The 19,730-nt window shown below is 31.4% G+C and overlaps 1 pseudogene; it reads left to right on the plus strand.

Moving 5' to 3' along the window:
* Positions 1-5,008: 5,008 nt before the first annotated feature.
* Positions 5,009-13,935, plus strand: LOC134707736 (steroid 17-alpha-hydroxylase/17,20 lyase-like; annotated as a pseudogene).
* The last annotated feature ends 5,795 nt before the right edge of the window (positions 13,936-19,730 follow it).

Below are 19,730 nucleotides of genomic sequence, written 5' to 3' on the forward strand. Positions count from 1 at the left end.
ATTTTCACCCTTTCAACTTTTGAAAATCAAATCTATGGAACAGTTAGATTAATGTATTAGAAATCCAGGAATAGGAGATGATAAAACATTTTGTGGCTCATTTTTGATTTTATTTTCTAACTGTGGAGTGCTATCTAAGGCAAATTCGGGGTCAGGTGAATCCTGTCTGACGGACATGTAGTTTATAGGATCCAATATACCAAATGTGGATATCCTATAACTCGTGATAAGTGAGTACTTCACATGACAATAAAAAGCTTCATCCTACAATCATCCAACTATTTTACATTTCATTTTCTGAAAATATTTATACTTTGAAAAGCTTAAACCTTTTGAGGATGTTGACCTATATAGCTTTCCTCAATCACAATAACAAATATTAACTATGATATAATTGAAGAAAAATGTGAACGTCTTCGTAGCATCATATCTTTCACGATCCTTTTCACGATCTTCAAAAATACGGTACATGATCTTTCACGATCCAAAAAAATCCATTTTTGTGTAAATAGTTCTTTTTTTACCAAGTTTCATATTATGTTTATACAAAATAACTATAAGAACCATTTGATTAATTCAAATATAATGCCTTTATTCGTATCAAAGTAGGTTGTCTAGTCGAATTTGTGAAAAAATCATGTTTGTTTACATTTTTTATGTCATTGAAATGTCGAGAAGCAATCTGCCTTTTGTTGTTTTGTAATAACTATGTACTTTTAAAACTGGATATTCTGACATACTGATCATAATGTTGAACCATTTTGACAGACAGTTTTATTTTGTCGTAAATTTGTAATTAATTTAATTAGAATATGTATTGACCTTTCATATGTCTTCTCGATTAAATGTCTTTCACGATCCGTTACCAGAACTTTCACGATCGTCGCTCAATACTTGACCGCCGTTAGATATTCTTTCACGCTCATTTCTCTCGATAAACCGAATGACACCCGTGGCCTAGTATACGAAATTATCCGGATCGACTCTTCAAAATGTTTTGACGGTGAAACCAACATATACTATACTCACTTGTGATTCAATTCAATTAATTATGAATTTGATATTAAAAAAATAACACTGCCCTTCTGAATTGTTTTTTGGCTAGTTCTTCGTGAAATCTGCATATTCAATTTATCAAAAACTTACCCGTGAATTTCTTAAAAAATCTTAGTTCTTATTTCTACTTACTCTGACGTCCGACTGCTGCTTTGCCAGAAAGGTTGCGCCATGAGTACTAGCTCCAAGCTTTTTCTGGCAAAACAGCCGTTGACGTCTATCTGTTTTAAGTTCCGGTAGAAATTTGTAATACAAACCAAAGATCTTTATTTCTTCGACAATTTTTTAACTACATAAATAACGATTCAGACAAAACGGACACAAAAAAAGACTTATATAGTTGTCTCATTGGCACTCACACCACATCTTCCTATATCTTATTATATAATGTTTTCTCTACGCGAAGGAAAGGTAAAACATATTTTATCAATGGCACATTTAAACACTCAACTTCTATATTTAGATTATGTATATACTACGTGTATATATTTCCGTCAGTTCAAGGCTAGTCTAACAAATAAATATCCTGCAGAAAGATGTCTTCAATTTTATCAGCATTAAATGTTCAGACAGTACTTTTAGGAATAGTAGTGATACTTGTTCATGTTGTTGTGTATAAAGTCCGTCAAAAATGGAAGTATAAGCTACCACCGGGACCATTTGCCTGGCCAGTCATTGGGAACTATGAAGGTACACATAATAAGTAAAAATAATTATAAACAACTTCAAAGGTTGAAACTGACAATGCTAAATAGTACAATGTTCTGTTCCGATCGAAATGTTTGAAAGTACGTATTTGACAAACATAACACATATTAAATTCAATGAACTATTCATAAATAAGAATTAACCAAAGATAAAAAAAAATCAGTTATAAAAATCTTAATTGTTTTATGCAAATTATGGGTATAAATTATATCTTCAATATTCGTAAATTTTATGTGTGCATGGTCGTTTACTTTTCAATGTGTCACTTTTATATGATAGGATAAAACATCTTCTTGTTCCAAATATGTTATGATCCTTTAATTAGAAGGATTTAAAAAATATATCATGCTCTGACATCATGTTGAATGTTATAAAGTATTTATTTACCTTTGACTACAGCTTGAAAAAGAGAATAATAATGGAAAGTTGAAAGTTGGTGTCAGACATTCATTCACTATTGGATTTCTGTTTAGAATCATCTTACGTTAATACAACTCAAAACGTAGGATATAAGATTTACTTGCCATCACTCCGACAGAAATATGTTTAGATGTGCAGGATGTATAAATACGTAGCCACGTTCCCACATTCAGCTCTATTTAGGAATAGACCTTTTCAACATCTCTCGACACCTACAATTGAGAACGACTACGACAGGTAAATGTGAAGGGTCGTCTCAAAAATTAAAAAAAAGGTGTGTTGTTTTCGGGACATCAGCCGTTGGTCAACAAGCAACTGCTTAGCATTGACCATTTTGATTTTGCAATATCAACATGCTCTATAGTGTTAACTAACAACTTGAAATGTAAATTCCATACACATGTATGTAAAAAATATATTAAATAAATGCATTTTTTAAGTTTTTCTGAAACATAAATTAGAAAGTTACTTTGAAAAAGTTGACTTTTCCAAACAATATTCATTATGTATATTGTTGAATTATTTTTTTATCGATTAATCCATACAAAAATGTGGGTTTTTTTCTCTGTTGAGGCATACGTTAGAAAGATTTCATATTGAATGTATCAAATTTTGGGTCCGACGTCCGTGAACTTTTTACTCTTTTCGGGAACCACGTAAAAGGATCAATATGAATCTGTTATTTTTATCTACTGTTGAAGCATATGATAAAAAGATCATAACATGTCAATTTTCATATCGCATGTATTATCAGCCCTCGGTCAATATCAGCCCTCGAGCCATGCGGCTCTTGGGCTGATATTGAACCTAGGACTGATAATACATGCGATATGAAAAATGCCATGTAATAATCTGATATTATTTATCTATATTTTGAAGCTATATAGTCAAGACAGTATTTAACATCGGCGCACGCAAATCCAATATGTAACGTATTGATAATCATGAAGGGTTATGTCTTTGAGACGACCCATCCATTTTACCTGTAAACTGTAGGTGTCATTAGTCGGTGTCGAGAGATGTTGAAAAGGTCTAAATGTATGTGTTCTGTTATTAGACCACTAAAAGAATATTATATACATATCCAATATTCATTTTTTCCAGTCGTAGTCTTAATTTCAAGCTGTTTCATCTAGGTCTCTGTAATTCCCAGAAATATCAATGTGTTAGTCAATTATCTATTGGTAAGAATTACATCCTATATTTAATCTATCTAGTTGTTATGTATATAAAACTTTTTACATCATAATTTCGACACTAAAAAAGACTATATTCTTGAAATATTGCGTTAACATATTAAATTATCTCAAGAAAAATGTGGAATAAAACAATATTTTGCTCATTCATTATGTATATATGTTCCGGACCATATGAGTATTTGGACCATACGCGTATGGTCATGACCATATGGGTATATACTCATATGGTCCGGCCGTACGCGTATGGTCGGGGTAATTAACAGGTTTACTTCTAGTTGTCACGTCATTAAAAATACACTACCAAAAATAATTTTATTATAGATGTATAAACAAAATAATAATAACAAGATTAAGAAAATTAAATAAGCAGTTTCACTCAGTAAATTTCATCACTAGTCAAAACTACAGTAAAAACTTTTAATTTCATTTTTCGATGTGTTAATTACGAGTGAATGGCAAAATGTCGACCTGGGAAGATAACTTCAAAAATATCTTAATGAACTGTTACACAAGAATTCAATTGTTTTACTATACACTGACGTAAAAGTTGACAAGATAACGAGTCGAAAAATTTGTTTACTTTTGAAATTTTATATAATTAGCATTTATTTAGCAGTGCAATATTCAGAATTTTTATACTAATACGTGTTTTTGTTATTAAAAAATTAAAAAATGAATGACGTAACCGGCAAGGACCCTAGTTTAATTTTCTAAGTTGTCTGGTGATATGATGCACTTCAGTCTTGCTAGTTACGATATTGGAGATCTAGACCTTTTTAAAAACATCTTAGACACATCGGAATGACACAAGAACCAAGAAAAGCTATGGTACTTTATGGAAGTAAATGTCACTCTACGCATACAAGCAAGAATAACATTAGCGATGAAAAGTATCTTTGGCATTATTATTTAATGTTATGAGAATTGTCAATAATACAATTGCATGTAGAAATCATTGTTTTTTAAAAAGTTTTCTAATGCATATTATTGAAAAACAAATACTTATATGGTCTAAATACTCATATGATCCGGCCCGTTAATAACCAAACGAGTATCCTACTCATATGGTCCGACCATATGAGTATACGCATATGGTCATGACCATAGGCGTATGGTCCAAATACTCATATGGTCCGGAACATATATACTTGTATATCCTTTTGAATCTAAATTAACAGAAACCGATTGTTGCTACAATGTACATTTGTTCTGTTTTAATTGTTTATTAATTTATTTTCTTAATCTTTCAGTCATTAAAGCAAAATTTCTACACGAAATATTTGCTAAGTATGTGAAAACTTATGGACCTGTATTTACCGTTCAATTAGGTAATGTATTATCTCTCAAATTTACACCTTTAAATGGCATAAGAATCTATTTTTATATGTTTGGTCAATATTGAAATTCCAATATATGGAGAAAACTAACGGCCTCATTTACAACAAACCTATTTACGAAAAACAAATATGATGGACATGAACAAACGGCATCAACTTCTTGGAGCAGGCATGTATAAAATGTGACTTATTGTGGCGAAATGTTTATTTTATATGATATTCGTTCATGAATATACCGCTTTTCCATTTACAAAATATATTGTTTTGAAATCATTTTTTTTTCTTATATAGGATCGTTCCAGATGGTTGTCTTGAATGATATTGAATCAGTAACAGAGGCGTTGGTAAAAAGAAAGCTGAGTTTGCTAACAGACCTAATCTACTATCACGTGCGTGTATCGAAATGTATAATCATTTTATAGTTTTAAACAATTTTTCATGCAACCATTCATTTAACCACCTGTAAAAATCCAAAACGAAAAACCCTCGGCACACGTCTTGATTGTTTGGACTTTAAGTTGAATGATTGACGACGATTATATATCATGCAATATATGTGATACTATTGTAGTCTTAAGCTAATGTTGGTGTGATCTCACTCGTCAATCGTGTTCCTCAAATTTATGTTAAAGGAGAGCAACGACCTCGCATGAGGATTGTCGATTGGGTGTCGTCGACTGCTTGAATAACCTCGTCACGAACATTATGTATTGTTCTAAATTAATTATCAAAGGTACCAGGATTATAATTTAATACGACAGACGCGCGTTTCATGTTAATAAGACCCCGTTCACACTAGCAATTTTTTGTATCGATCTAATTTGAATCGATCTAAATAAAACCAGTTAGCGTTTACACAGTCTTTAATCATAACGATCTCTATCGGTCTAATCTAAACCACTGCGTTCACACTACAATTGAAAACGCAATCGATCTAACCTTTTAACCGTAAAAATGTAAACATTGTGTATAAATAGAACTTATTTATCAAATTCATGTGTTGATACACTGATACACACACTTGAAAAAAAAATGTTATTGTTTCACTTGAATCACAATACTGCGGTTCCTGCAAAGAAAAAAAACCAACATAAGAAAAGAAGACACAAATTTCGCAAATCTATGCTACGGCGGAGACAACATGTTTTCAGTTTGTTTTAAATGTCTTTTAACAGTGAAATACGGGTTAAACAACGAACCTCTGAGATAGTTTTGCCGCTATACATACGCATACGGTATTTACTAGTTTAAACCGATCTCTGCGTTCACATATAAAGTAAGATCGGTTTACTTTAGATCGATTCAAACTAAACTACCTCTTTCGGTGTTTTAGTTTAAACCGATTGAAGATCGATTCAAAGCGTTCATATTAGCCCTTAAACCGATCTATATTGAACTGGTTTAGTTTAAATCGATAAAAATGTCCTAGTATGAACGGGGTCTAAGACTGATCAAGACTCAAAACTTCTTAAACCAACAATTGGAAATTATTGTGTTATTACACTATAACTTCAAGGTATGTCATTCAATGTTAACTACGTTTGATGAGATCTAAGCATTTGTATAAATTCGGCCGGTAATAAGTGTCAACATATTTTGATTTTTTTTTTAATAAACGCCACTTTTTTCAATGTTTGAATCTTTATCATATAACATCTAATATAAATCACAATAATTTTTAAATCTTCACTATGTTACTTTTCACAGTCGACAAGTTATCAAGTGGCAGAAAGAACATTGTTTTCGCTAATTATACACCAGCATGGAAATTACACAGGAAAATTGCAGGAAAAGCTTTGAGGTAATGAAATGAACAACTTCGACGATATTTCAGTAAAAAGTCTTTTTAAATTCTTAAACATTTTTTTTTATCGTAAATATTCCTTTGATAATAGTTTATCGTATCCATTCCAGTTTTCTATAACACCTGAAGTTTAGTTTGTTGGTTGAAAATTGGTAATGCAGGGTTCTGAAACGAAATTGGGTAAAAGAATAAAATATAATTTGTTTAAAAGAATCATTAAGAATAGCAGATAATATTTTGGCTATTTATACCACGATTTTGTAGACACCAAATGCTTAAAAAGAGGAATGATTTCGAAAATAACGCTGCACTCATGCTATTATCATTAGATTGCAGATACGTATTTTATCGCACATCATTGTTTTCCTTTCTTTATAATTGATATAAAAAAAATAAAGATAATTCAATACACTTTCGACGAATTCATTTTTTTTTTTCACATTGTAATGCATATGGCTTTCATTTAAATCTAGATCAAGTTTTGTATTTAAGATAAAACTTTTTACAGACAGTATTTGGCAGGTAAACACTTAGAAGAAGTTCTTCACAACTCAATGAATAAATGTCTACCACTGATGGCTAAAGAAAAGGCGGAATTTGATCCAGAACCTATGATTGATTTGATGGTGTTTCATATGCTAAATAGCGTCTGCTTCGGAAAAAGGTTTGGATAAAGCGTGGCGTATTTAAGTATAACACTAAAAGTTTAATATATATTATAGAATTAATTATTTATTTAAAGTACTAATTGGTTAATCTCCCTCTTCAACAAGAATAAGAACTAGTCCTGTGGGCGATTTGTTTCTAGTTCACCTGACCAGACCCGACAGGTGCCACATGTGGAGCAGGATCTTCTTACCCTTCCGACGCACCTGAGATCACCCCCAGATTTAGTTGGGTTAGTGTTGCTTTTTTTTTAGTTTTCTATGTTTTGCAGTTTGTACTTTAATTTGTCTGTTTTCCTCTTTTTTGTCATGGCGTTGTCAGTTTATTTTTGATCTATGAGGATGAATGTCAATTTGGTCTTACGTCGCTCTTTAAATGGTTGATTTTAAAAATTCGGGTCTCAAATGATCATTTTAGTCATTTGATCTTGTAGCGCATTCAAGTGAATACACATGGATATATAAATTCTAAAAATAAATAAAAGGACTTATCATTTCAGTACCGAGTTAGATGACCCGGAATTTCAAGACTTTATGAAAAAAGACAAGACATTTACTGACTTGATCGGAAAGGGTTTTGTGGAAGACATGTTTCCTATTATGTATAAAATCTGGACTACACAAAAATACAGAAAAATCACGGAAATATTTGACGACATCACAGAGCGTTAAAGAAAGAAACTTGAAGAGCACGAGAAATCGTTTAATCGCAGTAAGTATAGGACCAAAGAGGATGTGATTGAAAGACCATCGACATTAATTCTGCCGCAACAAATTTGTAATGACAAAAATTAAACGATTCAAAGATGTGCAATAAAAGAATAGGATAAAGTTATAATTTTCAAAGAAACAAAAATTACGTTTTATCATATATAGGACTGTTAAATCTATTTCATTGCAAAAGTGATGAAATGTCCACGTATCGTAGAAAATGGAAATTTATCATCGGGTTCTCATCGTCGTTTAATAAACCATATAATTTAATAGAACTACACATATATATATAATATATATAATAGATTTTAAATTTCTAGTATATGGTCTCGGGACAATTGGTATTCTCGTGCAACTTTTTATGTCCTTTGAACCTCGCTTTAAATCTTTTATTTTCTGTTAATCTTAAAATTGCAAATACTATTTAACTGGATTATTTGTAGATAACATTCGAGATTTTACTGATGCCCTGATTTTAGCAAGACAAGAAGCAGAAGACGAGGAGGACAAAGAAGTTTTATCAGAGTTAACGGACTTACATCTCGTAAATACCATATCAGATATATTTGGTGGTAGGTTTATTATTATGAGAAAGGATCGTCTTTTCATGTTTTAATTGTAGACATTAGTCATGTTAGTATTTAACAGGTGTTTTATATCAGACAACAATATTTCACCAAAGTTTTAAATCTAAGCAACAATATTTCACTGTTTAGGTATTTAGGTATTAACATTATTTTAACGAGGAATAATCACATCTTTCAAATGAACTTGGATCCTGATTGACTGCTCGATAGTGACATAAAGCAAGGATTGCGACTAAGTTAAATAAAAATTATGATTAGCTCCTATGTGTCACAAAATCAGTCGAATGAAGCGAATCTGGATGTACTAGGTCATATTGAATTGACCCAATATATGTAAGACATGTGTAATAGGGCTAGGCATCTGATGAATAGATTAGAAATATAATTTAGAGTTGAACTCCAATGGGATATGGAAAAAGTCTCAAATCAAAAGCATAGTCAAATAAAATAAAAACGAACATTATTGTAGTTAAATAATCCATGAATGAGGATTTAAATTGTGTATCATTTTGGTATAGTCGAAATATGTTCAAAGTCCCTAAACTTAAATGAAAATGTGCAAACCAAAATGACGATTAAATATGGTCAACTGTACATAATGGCAAACAATCATAACAAGAATGACATTGTGTGTAATGGTCTCCGATGAGTTGAATTCACAAGGTGACACTATTACAATGCAAAAATATTGAAATAATCTCACACCTCCGATGAAAATGCTCAGATAAAACTAGTCTAATACGGCCAATTGCATACGATAGCTAACAATCCTATAAGTAGGCGGGATTATCTGACAAAATGACTCATATGAGTAGCATTCAAAAGGTGTTGATGCAATACCCCCAAAAATGTATTTCAAGTCCCATATCTCGAGTTCATAGTCGAATCATATGTCTTTACAAAAAGGTATGCTATATTGACATGAATTAAAAGTTCTACTTAGAAAAAAATCGTAGTCCCATTACTCGCCTTTATAGAAGTAGTTTGCATCAAAATGGCGGTGTAGTTACTCCCGTCAAAAATTGTTCAATCAAACTGACAATATATCATGTTCAAGAGAAAAGAAGACATAATCATACCATGTATGCAAGCTGTATGTCTATTGTATGGATGCATTTCGGACGAACGGAGGTTTTACGATATCAGCAACTCTAATTCTTTAAACATTACATAGAAAAATTGGAAGTAAACAGATTAAGCTACTATAATCACACTTATAACAAACAAAAGAACTCGAATCTCACTAATAACAAACAAGTGAACGCAGGTTCTTTAAATGTGTTTGCAGTTTTTTTTAGGTCCTATTTATGAACATTATGTGTTCTGGTATGTGCGTCCGTTCATTCGTCCGTCTGTCTGTCACCCCTGAGGTTAAAGTTTATTGTTTTTGGTCGAGGTAGTTTTTGATGAAGTTGAAGTCCAATCAAATTGAAGCTTAGAACACATGTTCCCTATGATATGATCTTTCTATTTTGATTCCAAATTAGAGTTTTTATCCCAATTTCACGGTCCATTGAACATAGAAAATGAAAGTGCAGATGTGGCATCCATGAACTATGGACAAATTCTTGCTTGTATTTCATTTAGCGCTTATTTATTTTATTTGTTTGCTTCACTGGTGAATCTTTTATAGAGGAAACGCGCGATTGGCGAAAAGTATTTTCATACTAGGATATATGATGATTTTTTTTGCATTATTTAATAGTACTTTATTATATGTGTTGCTTATCACATATTTTGCAAGTACCAATCATTTAAAAGAAAGGATATTACAAGAACGTATGGGTAAATAAACTGATCTTTAAATGTATGAAATGAGCCTTGATGGAAGCAAAAGTATACTGATAAGACTATTTCATATTTATTTCAAAGCTGGTATTGATACTTCAAGAATTACTATGTATTTTGCTGTACGTTACATGGCTGGGTTACCCGAGATACAAGCAAAAGTTCATGAGGAGATAGACAGAGTAGTTGGTTAGTATTTCTGCTGGATTGGCAAGTCTAATATTATCACTATATAAGAATAAACTAAATAGTCGCATTTTTTAATCAAGAACTGATATCAGTTCCTTGATCTTTTGTTGTTGTTTGAGCTCAGCCTCTACTTCTAATATTAGCGTCGTAGACATTCTTGTCGTAGTCATTCTTGTCGCAAAAGTCCATAATTTGGTAACAAGCTTCCTGTAAGCATAGAATAACATGTAACGCGTTTTCACTTTCATCTCTCGTCTCCCTATTTGATGAAAACTTAAATATGCTTACACATAATGGCTACTGTGGATTCATCATTATTCTTTGGATACTAATTTCGTTGAATTCGTCGGTACAGGCTAATCACTAAATTACATGTTCGACAAATGATAAATGTTGTATTGGTTGGTATGGAAACTACAGCAATCCCAGAAAATGTAAGTTTTCCTTTATCCACGAAAATTGATACCAACGAAAATAAACGAATCCACAAGAACTATAATTCATAGATTCCTGGAAGTTAGTTGGATTTTTCATGAAAGAAAGCTTTAATGTTTAACTGAAGGAGCAGGAGGCGTCTTTCTAGATAACCGTAAAATACTACCTTTGCACCAAATGTTCGTTTGATAATAGAAAGTGGTTTTTTTTTTAAATAAAAAGATTCTAGCTGATTGCACAGATATCAAAGGCAAATGAAAATAGAACTTTCGTATTTGGTCTAAAACTAAAATCACACATCTTTCAGAATATTTTGATTGTTGCTATTCGCTGTTCGTTATTTTTTTTTGGCTCTAAAACGTTTATATTTGTTCGGTTTAACAAGCTTTTGGTTTGAAAAAAACGGTGTCGTTCTATAAAACGTGTTGTGCGAATAGAAATTGATCTATTACATCGTTTTTTACCACATGGACTGAAGCTGCTGCTGGTTCACTACCATATCGTTATTACCTGTCTAAAAGGCATTTCTATAAGCTCAAAGTTTAAGACCAGTGTACGTTTTTTTTACTCCCTCTGATTCCGAGATCATAAACACATTATTAATGCTAAAAATCACAGTACCGTCTTTAAATCAAGAACAGAAATCAGTTCCTTGATCTTTTGTTGTTGTTTGAGTTCTACTTCTAATATAAGCGTCGTAGACATTCCTGTCGTAAAAGTCCATATTTGGTAACAAGCTTCCTGTAAGCATAGAATAACATGTAACGCGTTTTCACTTTCATCTCTTGTCAACTTCCTATTTGACGAAAACTTAAATATGCTTACACATAATGGCTACTGTGGATTCATCATTATTCTTTGGATACTAATTTTCGTGGAATTCGTCGTAATTATCTGCTTAATAGGCATTTCTATATACTCACACTTTTAAGTTCAGTGCACGTTTTTTTAACTCTCTCTGATTCCGAGATCATAAACACATTACTAATGCTAAAACATAACAGAGCCGTCTTTGTATAATAGGCAAAGACAGATTACCAGGAGTGAAAGACAGAGAAAATCTAAGTTTCACAGAAGCTACGTTACATGAAGTCATGAGACTTGGAACTGCTGTTCCAGTTGGAGTACCCCACTCAACGCTGTGTGACACAAAAGTTGGTAGGTTAAATTTGTTTGTAGCATTATTTGGGGGAAAAAGATAACTACCTCGAAATTCAATTAAGGTGGTACCTAACACTTGAACTAAAATTAATTTGGCTCGTTTAATTTTCTTAAAATTTTGACGAAGAATTTACTTTGACCTTTTGACAAAAATCTAAAAATTTCAAAAAATTTGAACCAACCGTTTAATCAGAAAAATTACACTGGTTATATAGTAGTTTGACAAAAACTTATTTTGATCACTGAGAAGCTTAATATTCCCTTAAAAACACAATGTCATTAAAACGTTCTGCTGATTTTACAGAGTTATCTCCCTGTAGTGTTAGGTACCACCTTAATTAATTTATGAGAAGTTTGATCCTTAAACTTGGAAATTCGTTTTGATGGACAACAATAATTAGGATATATCAAAGACCTTAAGAATTCAGTTCCCTTTGTCAACATCTCATACGATTTACAGAGCTTGGTCTCGATCAAAGTGACGTTTTACATCTTTTACATATATAAAACATGTCACAAAAGGACAGTCTAAATGTATAACGTTTCAGACTTGATTTTGCTATTTGATTATAGACTCCGTTTTGAGTTTTCCTCGGAGTTCAGTAATTTTGAAATTTCAATTTTTACACTGTTTAATGATTGTTTTGCCTCGCTTTGTTTGATTATTCATCGTGTCTTTTCGACTTTAAGAAGCACTTTGTATTTGCTGTCGACGTGGTTTATTTGAATACTTATATGTGACATGACTACATTGGTGGGAAATAATAAGGACTTATAAACCATCAACACTTGTTTTTTTTTGTTTTTGGTGGGGTTCGTGTTGTTTAGTATTCTTAACTTTTCTATGTTATGTCATGTATACTATTGTTTGTCTGTTTGTCTTTTTCAGTTTTAGCCATGGCGTTGTCAGTTTATTTTAGATTTATGAGTTTGACTGTCCCTTTCAAATTGGTATCTTTCGTCCCTCTTTTGTAGCAACACAGATGCCGTAATTTAAAGATGGCAAATGAAATTGGTGCTGGTCATGGCAATATGAATAAAAGAAAAAAGAGTTCCAATGTCCCCGGTGTTGTATATATAAAAAATATGATATAAGTTTCAAAACTCGGACGGAGAGACGAACGCCGGGCATATCCGGTATATACCCTGCAACACATTTCGCGGGAAACAAAAATCAACATTTTAGTAAAATTACACATGAATTTGATGCCTCTACAGTCGTCAATTAAATGTTGTTTTATACTCACAAGAAATGAATTACGATAACACAACTATTCAAATTTTATTACCAATAAATTAAATTTAGGTGTGGTGTCTTAATAAATAGAAATGTTACTATTATTAAGGTCTATATGATAAATAAAAAATACAAACAAAATAAAATTCGACCATGCTTTACAATTTTACAGTCAAGTTTATACATTGTACTAGGTGGATATGATGTCCCAGAGAATACAATGGTAATGATTAACCACTGGGCTTTACACCATGACCCTAATTATTGGAAAGATGTTGATAAATTTGATCCAACACGATTCCTAGATAAAATAGGCAAACTTTCCATGAAGCCAGAAAGCTGGCTACCATTCTCAGCAGGAAGACGTGTCTGTTTGGGAGAAAGTGTTGCTAAACCAGAGCTGCATCTAATGTTTGCTTCAATAATGCAACGTTTTAAGATATCACTGCCTGAAGGTACTGCTACCAAAATACTGATTGGTGGAGGTGGTGCGGTTATACAGCCGGCTCCTTTCAAAATCATTGTTAAAGAACGGAAATAAGGATAAATGGACAATTCTTAAAATTTGACATTTTTGTAAAATGTTAATCATAGTGTTATATTAAATATTTAATACAAGTAAAGCTTTGAGAATCTTTTTTCGTCAATCTTACTTTGTTCAAATTTTGTTATTAATAAAACACAAATATCCGGAAGTTTTGGGTATATGCTGATGAGACTTCGTCTCAAATAACACAAATAACCAAAATCCATCGGTCTATTGATTTTTCTACTGTCACCTTTGATTTGTGCATTTGATACGCATTTTAATTCGAATCAAACAAGGAAATGCAAAAAGAGTTAGAATTATGCTTTGCGGGATGTATAATAAGCAGCCACATCTGGTCGGGATAGAAACACTAAAGAGTTAGACTATTCATGCATTATTAAGAAACAAAAAATTAACTAGAGGAGCTTTATAAAAGATTTACGTGTATCATATAAGATGTACGCAAATGAGGAGGCGGTTCACCCAATACTTGTATGATTTGACTACCAAACAATAAAATTTCTATTTGATCAAACTCCAGTAATATAAGAACAATTTCAAGATCAAAATGCATCGACGCTCGTAAAGCAATCAATACTGAAAAATCATATTTTCGGTATGTCAGTTGAGTCTTGACACATATTAATTGCAGGCGACGACTTCATTGATTATCTACGTAGTTAAATTTGGCAACATTACTGTCAATGTTGTAGCATGCTCAGATAAACAAAAGTCAGCAGTAGTATACCGCTGTTAAAAAGTCATAAATCGGTTGAGAACACAAATCCGGGTTACAAACCACAACCAATGGAAACACATCAACAATAAGAGGAAAACAAAGGAACAACAGATACACTGAAATGAAACAACAAATGTCATTTCAACATAAATCGATAATGCACAAGATCTACAAATTCCGATTAATTATGTATAACATATAGTCAATTACAACATTATATTCTATAACCACTGAAAAGAGTCCTAACCTAAGTTAACAGTAAAACAAAGAAACCAGATACAATTATAACTGGATGGGTGTAAATAGTGTTTAACCAAGAAATGCAATCTAGTAAGATTAGTTCGCCTTTCTCACTGGATACATCACTCTGTGTACTACAATTCTTTGCTGAGGTGATAGGGCTGAAAATCATCTCCAGCAAATCATATGTTATAGTGATATGCAGTTAGAAACATAGCCTAGACAGCACATGTGTAAAGTGTAGATTTAAATGGGTTCCAGTACCTTCAAACTATTGGGTATCATTTTTAGTGTTGATACAGATAGAATGCTAAACTTAAATATTTTCAATTGATAGCATGGTCTCATGAAATTGTGTATTATAGCACACTGGATTAAAAGACAAGTGGGAGCCCTTATGTTGTTTGCATATATTCAAAAAAGAAAGAGTACACATTTGTACACTAAAAAAATTTGGCTACTGATTGAAATTCACGAGTGATACAATATTTTTTATTGTGTTTTAACGCCACTTTTTAATACTACTTTTTATAGGCAATTTCATGGAGGCCAGTGTTGACCGCCTAGTAATAACAACAATAAAGATTTGATTTATAATGATGCACAAATATTGAATAAATTTTTTTTTTACTTTTTAATGTCATAAAATATAAACATAAAGACAATCACATATTCAATAATACTGGTATACAAGATTATTTTACACGTTACTCATAATAAAACAGAAACAAGTATTAGTGCACTTCAGCTATCATCCATCAAAATGTATGATACCTAGTATATTATCCTATATGTTGGATATTCAGATTCAAATGCATGCATAAACAACATAAATACTCACAATTTTTATACTATACAATTATCTTGCAACTTGTTAATTGAAAATAAACAAATCATTGATACCAGAATTAAATTTTGTATTTACTCAAGACACAGGTTTCTTCTGCAAATGACACATCAGTGACGCTTGAATCAAAAAGTTTCTTTTGATGTGTATTTGAATCCCCATACTTGTTTTTTATTAGAAATTTATAAGTAATGAATCTGTTAAATAAATATATTCATCAAACAAATGTACAAACACAAACAAAGAAAGATAACTCCAACTCAATTTTTTTTTGGCCTAGCTAAATACAATTTCAGTGATTTTGATTGGAAAATGAAATCTTTACCCTTCAGTGCTCAGAAGCACCTTGATTATAACTTTCATATCAATATAAATATTACAATCTCACCGGTGTAACATGTAAAAAAAAATGAAATCAAAGAATCATTAAAAATCTATTGTTTAACATTTGATTCTGTACAAAATTGTTTAAATTTAAAATTATCACACATGCTTTAATATTAACCATACACCATTATAAAACTGAAAATAATTATTAAATATTTCTTGGCCACTTCATCTATTCATATTTTGATTTCGGAAATATTAGTATTAAAAGCTAGTAAACAAGTGGGTGAAAAATTGATTCAGTTATTCTTCTGATATAAAGGTTTAGGGAGGAAATGTATATATGATACAGGATTCAAACTGTCATTTGCTAACTTTTATTTTATTCATACACAATGTTCATTGATCCCTAATATAAAAAAAAGTGAAAATCTTAAAAATACATAAATAAATCTAAAGTGACATCCTTTAAAGTGTAAACTGTAAGAAACAAAACGATCTCTTATAGACTAAAACACAAAAGATTATAAATTTTATAACATTAAACTCCTTTTCTTATCATGGACGGTTTACCTAATTCTGGATTTCTTTATACACTTACCTATACATTCATTTAATATAAAATAGATAACAAACTAAAGCTTTTACCAAAGGTTTCCATGTATACAATATATTTACAAACAACTGAAAAAGATTTTTCTTTGTAACCAGCTGCTTATGACCTGCATAAAATTTAAAAGTCACATTTTAAACTTCTCCAATATAATAGATCTGAGATATCATTCCTGTAAATGAAGACAAACTATACAAACGAAGAAGATGGCATGTATTAATGAAAGTTTACAGAAAAATAAAACAGTATACATTACGTAAGTTAATAAAGCACAATTAAAGTTCATAGCAAATGTTACTTGAATGCAAGTACATCATCTACTTAACATTTTTACAACTGTATTTGAAAACAGACACAACTTTTGTTCAAGGTCTAGGGTGACATATCTCATCAGGGAGAATCCTCAATTTAAAGCTCACACACAGAATTGAGAACACGAGTTCAAATATGAGCAAATTCAATAAAACTGCATCAAAATCACAAAACAAAGATAGTAGTATAAAATACCCAAAGGCTTGTGAAAATTTTAAATCTCTGAAGCACCCTTTTTGCCTGATATTCAACATCAAATCAGTTTGATAATATGTGAATGATATATGGTGAGACCGTCTTGTAGTAGACAGTCAAATTAATGGCATTTTTAATATGCTTGGCTCACAAAGTATGCATGAAGACATGATACCCTACCAACATATGCAAATATTTCTCCAAGTGACAGTGGCTTCAAAAAGACTTAAATGTTTTGTCAATGGCATAATTATGTTACTTTGTTAAAAAGTGTTTACATGTTTTTGTTGAAATCTTTCCAAACATTTTTATCATCTACTGTGCTTAATTTTGTAATTTGCTTGATTGTATAGCTCAAATTTAGAGAACCATGTTTGGTTAATAAATTGTCTTGTATCTTTTATTGTTATTCTATCTCATAGTCAATCTGCTCTCTCTCTCATTAATGCTACTTGTTTGATGAAGAAGAAGCTTACAAAACTTTTTCAATCTTTGGTTTGACCCAGCCAGCAACATCACCACTTCATAAAGAATACATTTTAAACTGTTTGGGAAGACAAAACATTTTCTCCATAGATAAGAATAAACTATTGAAAAAGATTTTTTTTTAAATTAGTTAAAAATGTCAAGATGTTTTATTCATTACAGAATAAGATTGTATAACAACATTTAATGTAAGTTAATAATTAGAATTCTCATTATTTTTTGTGTGGTCTACACAAATGATTAACATTAATAGTACCTTTCAATGGTCTACAGCAGATGTGCAATACAACGTTAAGTGTTGCTTCAGCAATGTTCAATATTATTTTAAAAAATAAATGGAAGAGGTTATAAACAAACAAGAGGCTCTCAAGAGCCTGAATCGCTCACCTTAATTTTTTTGGTTAAATCTCTCATCAATGATTATTTTGGCTTTTCAATTTATTTAAATGGTCTTTGAATCGTCCTATTTTCTTCAAAAGAAAAAAAATCATTTTCTCCTATGTTCTATTTTAGCCATAGGAGCTATGTTTCTTGACATAGAAGGAAATAAAATATAAAATTTATACTAGATACTCTGAAACTCATTTAGCCTAAGTTTGGCTGAAATTGATACAGCAGTTTCAAAGGAGAAGATTATTTAAAGTAAGTCAACATGATGAACAAATTGTGAAAAAACTCTTTAAAGGGCAATAACTCCTTAAGGGGTCAATTGACAATTTTGGTCAAAGTGACTTATTTGTAGATCTTACTTTGCTGAACATTTTTGCTACTAACAGTTTATCTGTATCTATAATAATATTCAAGATAATAATCAAAAACTTCAAAATTTCTTTAAAATCATCAATTCAGGGGCATTATACCTGAAAAACCAGTTACTCAATTCGGCTGAAAATTTCAGGACAGGAAGAACTTGACCTAATAAATACTTTAACTTCTGTCTTATTTGCTCTAAATGCTGGAGTTTTTGAGATATAAGCCAAAAACTGCATTTTACCCTGTGTTCTATTTTTAGCCATGACGGCCATGTTTTTTTGACGAAATAGAAAATAAAACACAAACTTTATTTTATACACCCTACTGATCATTCATTTGAAGTTTGGTTGAATTTGGTTGAGTAGTTTTAGAGGAGAAGATTTTTTTAAAGTTAGCAAATATGATGAACAAATTGTGAAAAATTGTCATTAAAGGACAATAACCCCTTAAGGGGTCAATTGACAATTTTGGTCATATTAACTTATTTGTAGATCTTACTTTGCTAATCATTTTTGCTGTTTACAGTTTATCTTTATCTATAATAATATTCAAGAAAATGACCAAAAACTGCAAAATTTCCTTAAAATTACCAATTAAGTGGCAGCAACCCAACAATGGGTTGTTTGATTCATCTGAAAATTTCAGGGCTGATAGATCTTGACATAATGAACATTTTTACCCCAGTCAGATTTGCTCTAAATGCTTTCGTTTTTGAGATATAAGCCAAAAACTGCATTTGACCCCTATGTTCTATTTTTAGCAATGGCGACCATGTTTGTTAATAGATCAAAACTTCAGATACAATTTATAAACTAGATACCCTAAGGAACATTCAGTTAAAGTTTGGAAGTATTTGGCCTAGTAGTTTCAGAGGAGAAGATTCTTGAAATAGTTAATGACGACATACGAAGACAAAGACGACGGACAACGACGGACGCCAAGTGATGGCATAAGCTCACTTGGCACTTCGGGCCAGGTGAGCTAAAAAGAAGATGTTGAAAAGAAGGTCTTCTTTAATGTAAAATTTTGACCTGCCATCTGATCACATGATTTATGCCATTCCTGGTCACATGATTTATGCCATTCCTGATCACATGATTTATGCCATTCCTGATTACATGATTTATGCCATTCACGTGATTTTTGCCAGTCCTGTTCACCTGAATAATTACTTCATGACATGTAAGATTTACAAACATGAAATGTCACAATCAGCAGTGTCTAACTACTAACTAAAATAAAAGACACATTTTTAGTGTATGTATAGGTGATAAAAACTGGAAAACAGATCAACTTAAAAAAAATATCTTAAATATGTGAGATTTAAAAATAAAGTTACAAACCACACATATATACATTGTGTTCAATCAAAAACATCAATTACTAGAG

This window comes from Mytilus trossulus, chromosome 2, assembly GCF_036588685.1.
Source record: "Mytilus trossulus isolate FHL-02 chromosome 2, PNRI_Mtr1.1.1.hap1, whole genome shotgun sequence".
Classification (NCBI taxonomy): domain Eukaryota; kingdom Metazoa; phylum Mollusca; class Bivalvia; order Mytilida; family Mytilidae; genus Mytilus; species Mytilus trossulus.